Below are 12,227 nucleotides of genomic sequence, written 5' to 3'. Positions count from 1 at the left end.
ACCTGCACAGCCCCTACTAGCTGACCTCCGTTCCACTCACCCCCCTAATCGTCACTCCCATCTGGGTCACAGCCGGTCCTACGCCACCCAACCCGCTCCGAGCTGGAATCGAACCAGCGACCTTAAATGCTAAAATAAATGTTAAAATAAATCAGTATTTTAAAAGGCAATATTTAATGTGTCAGACACAAAATAGCCAAGTCAATTTAAGTTAATTTAAAACCTTTGTAAGTTAATGCAATGTAAAATGTAAGTTAATTTAAAACCTTTAAATACTGTCTCCAACTCTCTATGTAGGTTTCCTTCGACCACAGTTCTGTAGACAATGTCATTGGTATTTGTTTCTTTTTAAATGTGTTTATTTAAGTTTCCCTTCTTATTTAAAGCAGTTTCTGTTGCATTTACCTCTTCATATTCTCCTCGACATGTGCAACAAAATTACTTTTTTGTTCCAAGAATTACAACAGAAAGTGGCCATAGGTCCTTTCAATACAAAGCTCCTTTTGATTGGAACAATCTTCCTTCTTCTTTTAGATCAATTAAGACATTAATTCTTTTCAGCACTAATTTTTTTTTTTTTGGAAGCAACGTGTAATTGTTATTAATATTGGTTTCAATTTAAATGTGTGTTGATTATTTGCATATCAAACTGTTAGTACTTTTGATTATATGTTTTTGTTTGCTTAGGCTTTAGACTGTGGTAAGTGTGAAATGTGCTGCTTGTTTGTTTTGTTTTGTTTTGTTTTGTTTTGTTTTGTTTTGTTTTGTTTTGTTTTGTTTTGTTTTGTTTAGCTGTATGTTTGTTATGACGTGTTGTACTCTGTTTAAGTACTTCTTTGAGACCACCTCAGAAATGAGATTCATCTCAAGGGGCTATCTCATTTAATAAATTCAAATTGAACTTATATATGAATTCCAGTATATACCAAATTTAAATAATTCCTGCCGCACACCAAGCAAGACCTGGTTTAGTTGCCTTAATAGCGCGCTATTTCTATGTCCAAGAGAAGATATTTCACAGATCTAAAATACTGATGCACGTGCAATTTTTTCCTAACCTGTTTACATTCACACACTACATGTTGTTTTTGTGTTTTTTGACATAGCCTTGTGTGTATTTGTCAGTTAATACAAAAAAGGATGCTATACATATGCAATGCGCTATGTAAAGCCAGCTTTCTGTGTGACCATCTTTGTGCTCCCAGAAAACCGTATTTGAGATTTTAGAAGAGACAAGGCTTTTACACTAATGCAGTAGTTTTGATGGTTTGTTGTTGAGATGTTTAAAAATGAAGCCTCACACACACATTCTGTGGACACCTGAGACTTGTATTACATTTTTTAGGACCATCCATATTTAAGTTTTGGTCTTTTCCTTAAGATACAAGCCAAGTAACATGTACACAAAATTGAAGTTTGTACTGTTCTTTGTACTGTTAGACATACAGTTGAAGCCAGAATCATTAGCCCCCTTTCATTTATTTTTAAATATTTGCCAAAGGATGTTTAACAGAGCAAGGAATTTTTTACAGTATGTCTGATAATATTTTTTCTTCTGGAAAAAAGTCTTATTTGCTTTATTTCGGCTAGAATAAAACCAGTTATTAATTTTTTGAACACCACTTTAAGGTCAAAATTATTAGCCCCTAATTACTATAACCTGCCTAGTTAACCTAATTAACCTAGTTAAGCCTTTAAATGTCACTTTAAGCTGTATAAAAGTGTGTTAAAAAAATATCTTGTCAAATATCATTTACTGTCTTTATGGCAAAGATAAAATGAATCAGTTATCAGAAATGAGTTATTAAAACTATTAATCTGCACTTTGTTAAACAGAATGGGGAAAAAATAGACAGGGGGGCTAATAATTCAGGGAGGCTATTAATTCTAACTTTAAATGTATATAATTTACACCAGACCTTTTTCCGGCACTTATTTATCATTTATATATCATTTATCTTTAGATTTAGGAATCTTTTGACTACTTCTTTTGACACTATAGTCCCATATATACTGTCTGCTACCTCAAAAATAAAATTTCAAAATGTCAATGCTGCAGTATTTTTGCAAAAGCTAAAAGCTATGCATTTTTACTACATGATGAACAACTTTTGGGTATGAATATGTACCTTGAAGGTATAAATGAAATGCGTACGTTTTGAAAAGTGACCACCTCAGTAAAAAAAATTTTTTTGACACTTTATACTACTTAGGTCTGGACTCTGTCAAAGCCATTTCATGACTTTCCTGTTATCAACCATTTTTCTCTCCCAATTTGTTTTCACTGTTCAGGTGGACACAAAGAAACCATGACAAGGTCATTACACCATAGATAAAATAAAATCTAATGGTGGCGTAAAACTTGTGTCGTTGACCCAGCTGCAATTTAGTTTCACTTTTGTTTTTAGATATTGGTCTAGACGAAGACATGAAAGAAGACACGTATCATCATGTCTACAATTTTCTACTCTGAAAAGCAGTTGTACGTCTGTGTCCAAACAGCATTAATCAAAAGAGAGGCCTGACAGCGCCAACCTATTTTTGTCACCGGCTAAAGCTGAGGTCTGAACTCGCATCTCATTAAAACTTAAATACTACACAAATTATCTTGAATCCAGCTTGCCGAGATTCATAAATCGTTGATGGCTTTGGCTCGAGGTCAGTCCACTGACGGCAAAGCTAATGTTGATGTTGAATGTGTCAACAATTCTCGTCCACAGGGACGAAGCATGTTTGCTCACAAACCTCAACACGGACGTGACAGAACTGCATTAAGCGTGTTCATAATTTAGCAGAAATTCACTCAGGTTTTATCTCAAAACGGCCCATGTAGAACACATTTTAATGCAAGGCTTTTATGGACCGCCTGCGTGATCAAGGGTGTTTAATGGCCAACAGGTTTGTCTGCTCCTCACTTTTTCCACTGGCTGTGCTCGGTCAGGTTTGCCGTGTGACTGTGGCGGAGGGCAGCTCGAAAAGCTACGGAATCGAGCCTCTGACCACAGAGAGAGCTGTGCCAGGGTTTTGAAATACCCCTCCACAAATACACCTCCCATCCAGAGAGCTCTGGTTTGCACTTGCCTCTCACCACCCAGACATGTAGGCGCTGTTGGCAAGAGAACGGGTCCCTCTCCCTGCTCTACCCTCCAAGCTTTACTGATGCAATGCGGCTCAACTTTGTGGGGCAAAAATGACCCTATGATTTTCGAGAAGCGGAAAACGTAGATGGAATCACACACTGTGAAACCGTTTATTTGGATAAACTCAAATGAAAGTTCACCGCCATGAGTTAACTGAACTAAACATGAGCAGATTCAACTTAAGAATAAGGTTTTGTATATCATCTTTCATAATTGCTGTGATGATGTATTATTTACATTTCAGAAAATGTAAACTTCAGTTGTGACGATTACATGAAGGAGAAAACATAAGTTCAAACAACTTAATGGTGCTGTAATGTTTTACAGTACTGAGTTCAGTCATACAAACTAGACGTGTATTGCAGAATGTCAAAGAATTTGGCTGATTTTGTCTGCACTGTAAAAAAAACATCTGTTATTTTACGTTAAATAAATAACGGCCATTAAATTACAGAAATTTACTGTAAAATAATGGACATTATATTACAGAAACTTTGAGAGAGCCCTCGTTGCAGCCCGCAGCTTGATGATGTAGGTGACCAGGTCTGCTACGTAGTTGATGGTCGCCTACATCGCCCCCTACCCTAAACCTAACCATCACAGTAGCATGGGTGCTACCTTTGTGGTTAGTACAAGATCCACTACGTAGTTTACAATCACCAACACCTCCCCCTACCCTAAACCCAACAGTCTCATGAGCATGGATGTTACCTTAGTAGTTTGTACAGGGTCCACTACATAGTTGATGATTGCCTACACCTCCCCTTACCTTAAACCCAACCATCACAGTAGCATGGGCGTTACCCTAGTGGCCGGTACACGAACAAGGCGAAATTTCGAGACAGTCTTTGCTGCAGCCAGCAGCTAGATGATGTAGTTGACCAGGTCCGCTAAGTAGTTGACGATTGCCTACACCTCCTCTAAACCCAACCGTCACAGTACCATGGGCGTTATCTTGGTGGGTGGTACAAGAATGATCGCCTACACCTCCCCTACCCTATACCCAACCATCACAGTACCATGGGCGTTATCTTGGTGGGTGGTACAAGAATGATCGCCTACACCTCCCCTACCCTATACCCAACTTTCACAATAGCATGAGAGATATCTTAGTGGGCAGTACAAGGTCCACTACGTCGTTGACGATCGCCTACACCTCCCCGATCCTAAACCCAACCGTCACAGTAGCATGGGCGCTACCTTAGTGGGCGGTACAAGAACAATAGCCTACACCTACCCCTACCTTAAACCCAACCATCTCAGTAGCATGGGTGTTACCTAAGTGGGCGGTACAAGGTCCGCTACGTAGTTGACAATCGCCTAAAGTATCAAGCTGCGGGCTGCAGCGAGGACATCATAGAATTTCCTCAATTTCCTCTAATTTTCTGTTATTTAACATCTGTTGTTTTACAGTAAATGTCTGTAATTTTATGGCCGTTATTTAAAATAAAGGATTTTTTTTTTTTTACAGTGTGAATAAAACAAATCCAGGACTGTTTAGTTATTCAAATTGTGATATGGATACATGTGTGTGAATAATGAACAGCAAAATGACTCAAACTAATTTAAATATAAAGTCTACATGTTCTGTGTGTATGAATGGTGAAATTTAGTTGATTATAAACTGTCAAGCTTTTTCGGAGAGCCATTCCAGGAGTACTGTTCAGTTTTATTTGAGAAAAACTATAGCATTGTATTATGGCCACATCCATAAATTAAAGTGTCTTTAAAGGGAAATAGGAAAATTAAAGCTGGGTTAAATTTAAAATAAACTGAGACCAAAGAATAAAATTATTACTAACATTATCAAAGAAAGAATGAATAATAATAATAATAATAATAATAATAATAATAATAATAATAAAATCATATTTTTTATTGAATAATCATACCTTATTATTTAAATTAATTTATATATATATATATATATATATATATATATATATATAAAGTTAATAATTCTGACTTCAGTGGTATATAAAATAGATAATGTTTAATGTTTTTAAAGTTTGTTTTTTTGCAATTACAACAAATGTCAAAGCTTGACAAAACGAAAGCGGTTACTTGGAAATAATATATGGCATTTGTGCAAGCCAGAGCATTTGAAGACAATTTTGTGCAAGTCAGAGATCATTCTTTAACGTAACAAATCAATTCATCAAAGCTGCATCTGTTATTTCACGACAGAGTAAAGAGCTGCATGTTTCTGAAAGAGGACGCAATGGTGCTCAAAGACAGCTGGGCTAAAGAGGAATAGAGCGATGGACTGAATGTGGCAGACAGCCAGAGGAGAGTCACTGCATTTTAATGTGTGTGTGTATGTATGTGTGTGTGTACTTAAAGAGGAAAAAAATAGGTATCTGTTTGTCCTTTGATATTAGCACTGCCAAATTAAAATATTAGATTAAGTAAAAGTTCACTTCTGCTAAAATCAATTAAAACAAAAGAATAGAGGATGATTAATGTATGTTTGCGCATTAGAGAAAAGCTTATTGATAACTGATTACCATATTTTCAGGAAAACAAGTCACACCTTGTCAAAACTGCACTAATGCATTAAATTCATGTTCCAAAAAATAAAACAAAACATTTAAAACAGGACAAATAAAATTTATATTTTAGGAGATAAAATATGCACACAAAAAAATTGATTCACAGTTGAAGTCAGAATTATTAGCCCCCCTGTTTTTTTCCCAATTTGTGTTAAACTGAGAGATTTTTTCAACACATTTCTAAACATAATAGTTTTAATAACTCATTTCTGATATTATTTTATCTTTGCCATGATGACAGTAAATAATACTTTACTAAACATTTTTTAAAACACTTCTATACAGCTTAAAGTGACACTTAAAGGCTTAACTAGGTTAATTAGGTTAACTAGGCAGGTTAGAGTAATTAAGCAAGTTATTGTATAACGATGGTTTGTTCTGTAGACTTTCGAAAAAAAAAAGCTTAAAGGGGCTAATAATTTTGTCCTTAAAATGGTGTTTAAAAATTAAAAACTGCTTTTATTCTAGCTAAAATAAAACAAATAATACTTTATCCAGAAGAAAAAAAATATTATCAGACATACTGTGAAAATATCCTTGCTCTGTTAAACATCATTTGGGAAATATTTAAATTCAAAGGGGAACTAATAATTATAACTTCAACTGTATATTTCGACAATACTGTATTATTATTGGCAACATGATGGCTCAGTGGTTAGCACTGTTACCTCACAGCAAGACAGCTGGTTCGAGCCAGTTGGCAATTCTGTGTGGAGTTTGCATGTTCTCCCCATGTCGGCGTGGGTTTCCTCAAGGTGCTCCGGTTTCCCCCACAGTCCAACTGTGACTATAGGTCTAGGACAATAGGTACACTGTAAAAACTAATCTATAGAATTTACCCAATAAATCTGAGGTAACAATTTGCATCGACTTTGGTTGGGTAGATTTAATCCCATATATTGAGTAAAAACTATCTGAAGTAAAAAGTTATTAAATACTTACATAAATTGGGTAAAATATACCTCACATTTATGTATATATACAACAGCTACTTATTGGGTAAAAATTATCTATATAATCAAAGTTTATTAATATCAGTTACTTAATAACACTTACTTATTCAGAAAAGGTAAAATGTACCTCTACAATAAAGACATTCAAATGAGTTATCAACTTAATGTTTTATTCAAAAAAATCCTAAAACACACTCAAAATATAGTGCAGCACAACGGCTTTACACAACATTTCAAGTATATACCTGTTTTATAACTCACTGATCTATCAAATGTGTCAATAATGTTGAATAATAAAACATATACCCGTTTTAGGACACCAAATTATTAAAACACAGAAAAGAGTACTAAATAAAGTACAACAGCTTCACACAACAATGAACAAATAAACCTGTTTTATAACTCACTATACTCATTTTCAAAAGTTTTTTCTGGTAATTGGCTACTTGCATACAAAACTTCAAAGGTCACTTATTCTATTTTAAAAGCCAAAAGCACACACACAGACTTGTGGTTGTTTTTGTGCATGTACAGTATCAAATATCCGGATAAAAGTAAAACAAAATTCTTTATTTTTTGTCCTTACTCTCACTCTCGCAGATAGGATGAGAATAAAATAAACAAACAAATGGGGAAGAAAAGACGGTAGGTGAGATCAAAATTCTTTAGGCCACTTTCTTTTAGTATTCCTTTTCTGTCAATATGGGGGAAAACATAGAGCAATGGAGAGGGCTGAGAGACAGTGGATGGGTCTTTGTCTGTGTGTGAAGCAAATGATGGAAGAGAAAAAAATATATAAAACACTCCATTACAACTCCATCAAGGCATGTCCAAACAAAAGATCCTCTTCAAATAAGAGGAGAAATGTCTACTGCATGAGCTTATTTTTGAGGCTGTGGACCTTCATCAGTGGTTTTGCCCCATCATTTTCTAAAACAAAGTTTTTGAAAAGCTTCAAACGTGTTCTTCAGCTCCTTTGGATATTTAATGTTAATTGCATATGAGTCCCAGCAGTATGCATGCCTCTGGCTTCCCCATCCTTCCATCACTTGTTTTCCCCCGATCACAATAGACAAATTGTGCTCCACAATCTCCTTCATCGTTTTGTCTGTGTACTCCTCACATTCCTACATTAAAAAGAAACAAACAAAAAGCAAACACAATTTTATTTTAAGATTCTGTTTCAATATATTTCAGTTTATCTAAAGGAGAGCAGAGGAGAGTAGAAGACAAAAGGAGAAGGGGGATATAAGAGGAGGATCACTTGAGTTGATCAAGAATCTGTTATCAATATGACATACCTGCCAGTCATGGAACATATCTTCTTGTCTTTCCCCAAGGTAGTTACTGAGGCAGCAGACAACAGCATCTCTTTTTTCCTCAATGTTCTGTGTCTGTAGGGAGACACAATTTAGTGTGGGAGTGATTTACATATATTAAGACCAAATTCTGGCCCAGGAATAGACTGGCGACCTGTACAGAGTGAACCCTGCCCCTTTGCCTGATAAATGCTTGGTTGTCTCAAGCTACTCATGACCCAAATGGATAAAGCAGTAAAGAAAATCAATTTACACATTGATGTTAAAAGGTAGTTTAAGTTGGTATAGAGCTCAACTTAAAGCAATTTTTTACAAATTATTTCACTTTTAATTCCCTCATATCGATAATTATATATTTGTAAAAAAATAAAATAAATTTAAACTGTCCAGCAGAGGATGCATCTTGCAACTAGCTGCTCCTCCTTTGGCATGCATTAGCTGCAAAACCTGGTGTGTACTCATCAAGCTTCCACAAGAATGTCTACTTCAACGAAACTGTTGTGATGCTCCTCCTTGATCTAGGAAGTAAAAGGACCAAAAATGTTATTTTAAATCACAAACCAGATCTCATATATATCACATGAAAGTATCTTAGTTGGAAGAAAAAATATTATTATTTAAAATATATTTTAAATATTTTCACCTGAGCCTCAGTGAATAATACCTTTTTTTAAAACCACCAAAAGAGGGGCTGAGACTGACCACTTCAATTCTTTGGCTAGAGAAGGTTTTATTCATTTTTTAATTTATTTTATAAATTGCATTTCCATTTCATTTTTCCATAACTGAAGACTTTCGTTACAGACCTTTAAGGACAATGTGATTTATTTTATTTGGAAAACTTACATACCTTTACAGGATACACTTGTGATGTGGACGTGTGCGGATGTGACAGCCCTAGAACTGGTAACAGCGGTCTATCAGTGGGTCTCTGCTTGTGGGGGACAGACAAGAGAAACTGTAGAGAGGGCAAATAGTGAGTGTCCACATATACAGACTCTGCCTGCAACAGAAATAAAAATGAAAATTACACAAAAGAAATTCAGACATGTACCTCACTTAAATTTTGTACAGTTGATTTTGTGTTTACCCCAATTTAATGTATATAATCACCACTGGGGGTTATTCGGGTGGGTGTTTAATACGCAAAAATGAATTATAACCCCAGGCATTTAAAAGAACTATTTTCAGAATGGCGATTAATTGGGGAAATACGGTAGTTTATCTCTGCTTCCCTGATCAAGGCTGTTTGACAAGGGTCAGTTATGCAGAAATAACAGACTGTGTACTTAATTTACAAAAATAAAGGCATTAAAATTACATATATTAATATCTATGCTTTATTTAATGAGCATCATAGATGTAATATGCCTCATAAAACATATGACCAGATTATGAAAACATTTATTAAGCACTGACGTTCTAAAATATAAAATATAAAATAAAATCAGTTCTAAGATGTTTTGCATGATCCCACAATTCGTTAAAAACATAGGTGCAGTGCAGCAGTGGGTGTTTTCACACATACTCGTGGGATACACTATGTTTTCATTTTTGATCCTCTTCCCATTCAATATTACTTATTAGTAAATGCTGGAGTTGACTAGTTTCTAACCTTAAAACCAGCGGTGAGACACAGTCTTGCATGCTGACTAATCTTGTAAAAAGCACACAACGACCACATACCGGCAGAGAGGGGTTAAGTTGGTTTTGTTTTCGATATTCCTGACAGGTTCAGTGATGGACGGCAATAACTCAAAAACCTCTTACCCTAAAATATCTAAACTGTGTTTCCTACAAATATACAAAGCTGGTTATAATTCACAGCTGTCTTTTTCATTTTTTTCGCTCGACATTACGAGCACTGCTCCGTTCAAGCCCTCGCAATCTGCGTTTAACAGTTGCCGGGAGAGCTCGCGCTGCGTGGCGCCTCATGCTCGGTAAGGGACCGTCTGAATGTGTCAGGAGTATCGAAAACAAAACCAACCTAACCCCGCTTACCGGCAGTTGTGCAGACAGCTAAAGCCCCGGATACACCAAACCGATGGCACTTGGCACATCCAACCGACGCGTGAACACAAAATACCAACTCGCCTGACCGAGTGGCCGACGTTGCTCCACCTGCTGTCGGCTTAGTGTGTCCCGGGCCACGGTGACGCCGGCGACAGTTTCAAACTTTAATTTTAAGAAATTGCATTTTAAACAAACGAACGCCTAATACAAGTGAAGTGTAATATCTCAAAACTTCAAAAAATACAATTGCATTTGCGCAATATACAGCATGTAAAAATTGCTTACCTTAATTTCTGCTGTTAGTTCGATCATGGCAGCCGGTGAGAAGATCCAGCGTCGTCCACACTCACTCAAAAACGCGGGCTGACGCATGCGCAATTTCAAGCAATAAACTCACGGTTTGGGGGTATACTTTACTGAATTTTTCTATGTGATGGTTGTTACTGTTGACGAATGGGTAGCATATGTAGAATTTACCCATTACTTTTGAATTCCTTGGCTGGCTGCAATAATCAAGTAAATTTTATATGGTTTCCACAGATTATATTTACCGCTCTCCAAAATCACTTTTTTCAGTGTATACATGCGCTATAGGTCCCGTGGATTAATAAAAAATAAATAAATAAACTTGCCTTGCCGTAAATAAACCGAAACACGATAAGAGGTGTGGGACATAAAGGTAGCTCCTCCCCCTTTTTAAAAAACAGCCAATAGCGTTTTGTTTTTATCACAGCTTTGCCTGGTTGAGCTTAAGTTCATCAAATGAAAAGTAAATGAGAAACGTCTTGAAGGGGGTGGGGCTGGTCAGACACTAGAGAGCATTTGATTATGGTTATGATGTGATGAGAAACTGCAGTGTGAGTTGACGTAAATAAAACTGTTGGTCCATTTGGGTGGAAGTTACAAACAACAAGCTTTACATGTTTATATTAGTTTAATGTCTTCTAAATGGTAATTTTGTCACTGTTTTGGGGCACACTAGCTTATAGATATCTTGAAAACGAACAATACTAATCCTAATATCTATAAAAACTTTCTTTTAATTTCATGAGACCTTTAACTATGGCATCTACAGCAGCCTGACTAAGAACCATAATCTACATACTGTACCAGATTTAATGACAACACTTCATGTTGCCTCTATGCAAGACTAAACAGTCTTTGTGGAAAATGTGAGGCAGAACTGCTGGAAGCCTTTAGATAAAACATTTCAAATCATTTCAATCATAAAAGGGAATAAAAGTTGTGAGATGTGCTAAGGGACATGTCTTATGTAGCATGACATAAGAAGAATACAGTTGAAGTCAGAATTATTTGCCCCCTTTGAATTCCTTTTTTAAATATTTCCCAAATTATGTTTAACAGAGCAAGGACATTTTCACAGTATGTCTGATAATATTTTTTTTCTTCTGGAGAAAGTTTAATTTGTTTAAATTTGGCTAGAATAAAAGCAGTTTTAAATTTTTTAAACACCATTTTAAGGACAAAATTATTAGCCCCTTTAAGGTACTTTTTTTTCTCGATTGTCAACAGAACAAACCATCGTTAAACAATAACTTGCCTAATTACCCTAACCTGCCTTAACCTAATTAACCTAGTTAAGCCTTTAAATGTCACTTTAAGTTGTATAGAAGTGTCTTAAAAAATAGTCAAAAGTCAAATATTATTTACTGTTATCATAGCAAAGATTAAATAAATCAGTTATTAGAAATGAGTGATTAAATCTATTATGTTTAGAAATGTGTTAAGAAAAATCTTTGCTACATTAAATAAAAATTTTGAAAAATATTTTTAATGGGGGCTAAAAATTTAAGGGGGCTAATAATTCTGACTTAAACTGTATGTAGCTTTGAAAAAAAACATATTAATCCGAATCTGGTGCATCAGTTGATACTGATATGAACGAAATGTAAGATTAAACTCTGAATGTCAATGAATGCCAAAGTGTTTACTTGCAATGCATATAAATGTCACTTTAAAATCTCCGTATAATATGTTTTGGAATGATTCCGTTTCTGTTTAGTTTTATGATGGATGAAAGCTGGATTTATGATGAGAGCGAAGCAAACGCGATGCAATATAATGATGGTTGAGAAATAAAGAAATAAGCAATCCTCAAAGCACTCTTCTATTATATCTGCTGCATTTTAAAGAATTGTTTCACTAGAAAAGACATATGGGTAATAATGTAAATAAACTATTTGCTTTAAGTAAGATTAAGTAAGCTTTTATCTTGAAATATGAAAACAG

The 12,227-nt window shown here is 35.4% G+C and overlaps 2 protein-coding genes and 2 long non-coding RNA genes across 4 annotated transcripts in view; 1 reads left to right on the top strand and 3 right to left on the bottom strand.

Annotated features, from left to right (window-relative positions):
- LOC141376079 (uncharacterized) overlaps positions 1 to 12,227 on the top strand; it is a 996,984-nt gene that overhangs the window by 335,681 nt on the left and 649,076 nt on the right. The window lies entirely within an intron of this gene.
- bmpr2b (bone morphogenetic protein receptor type 2b) overlaps positions 1 to 12,227 on the bottom strand; it is a 169,540-nt gene that overhangs the window by 139,800 nt on the left and 17,513 nt on the right.
- On the bottom strand, positions 724 to 4,948 carry LOC147842289 (uncharacterized). Its single transcript, XR_015499233.1, has 2 exons — positions 4,391 to 4,948; positions 724 to 3,730 (listed from the first exon to the last, which is right to left on the bottom strand). It is a non-coding gene; the product is annotated as an uncharacterized LOC147842289 (long non-coding RNA).
- Positions 6,799 to 10,366, bottom strand: LOC147842288 (uncharacterized). The gene is made up of 4 exons (XR_015499228.2): positions 10,263 to 10,366; positions 8,815 to 8,967; positions 7,947 to 8,482; positions 6,799 to 7,772 (listed from the first exon to the last, which is right to left on the bottom strand). It is a non-coding gene; the product is annotated as an uncharacterized LOC147842288 (long non-coding RNA).

Source organism: Danio rerio, chromosome 9 (genome assembly GCF_052040795.2).
Source record: "Danio rerio strain M-AB ecotype USA chromosome 9, GRCz13ab, whole genome shotgun sequence".
Taxonomy (NCBI): Eukaryota; Metazoa; Chordata; class Actinopteri; order Cypriniformes; family Danionidae; genus Danio; species Danio rerio.
Note: the sequence above shows the minus strand (reverse complement) of the source record. Positions and strands in the feature narration are given on the sequence as shown.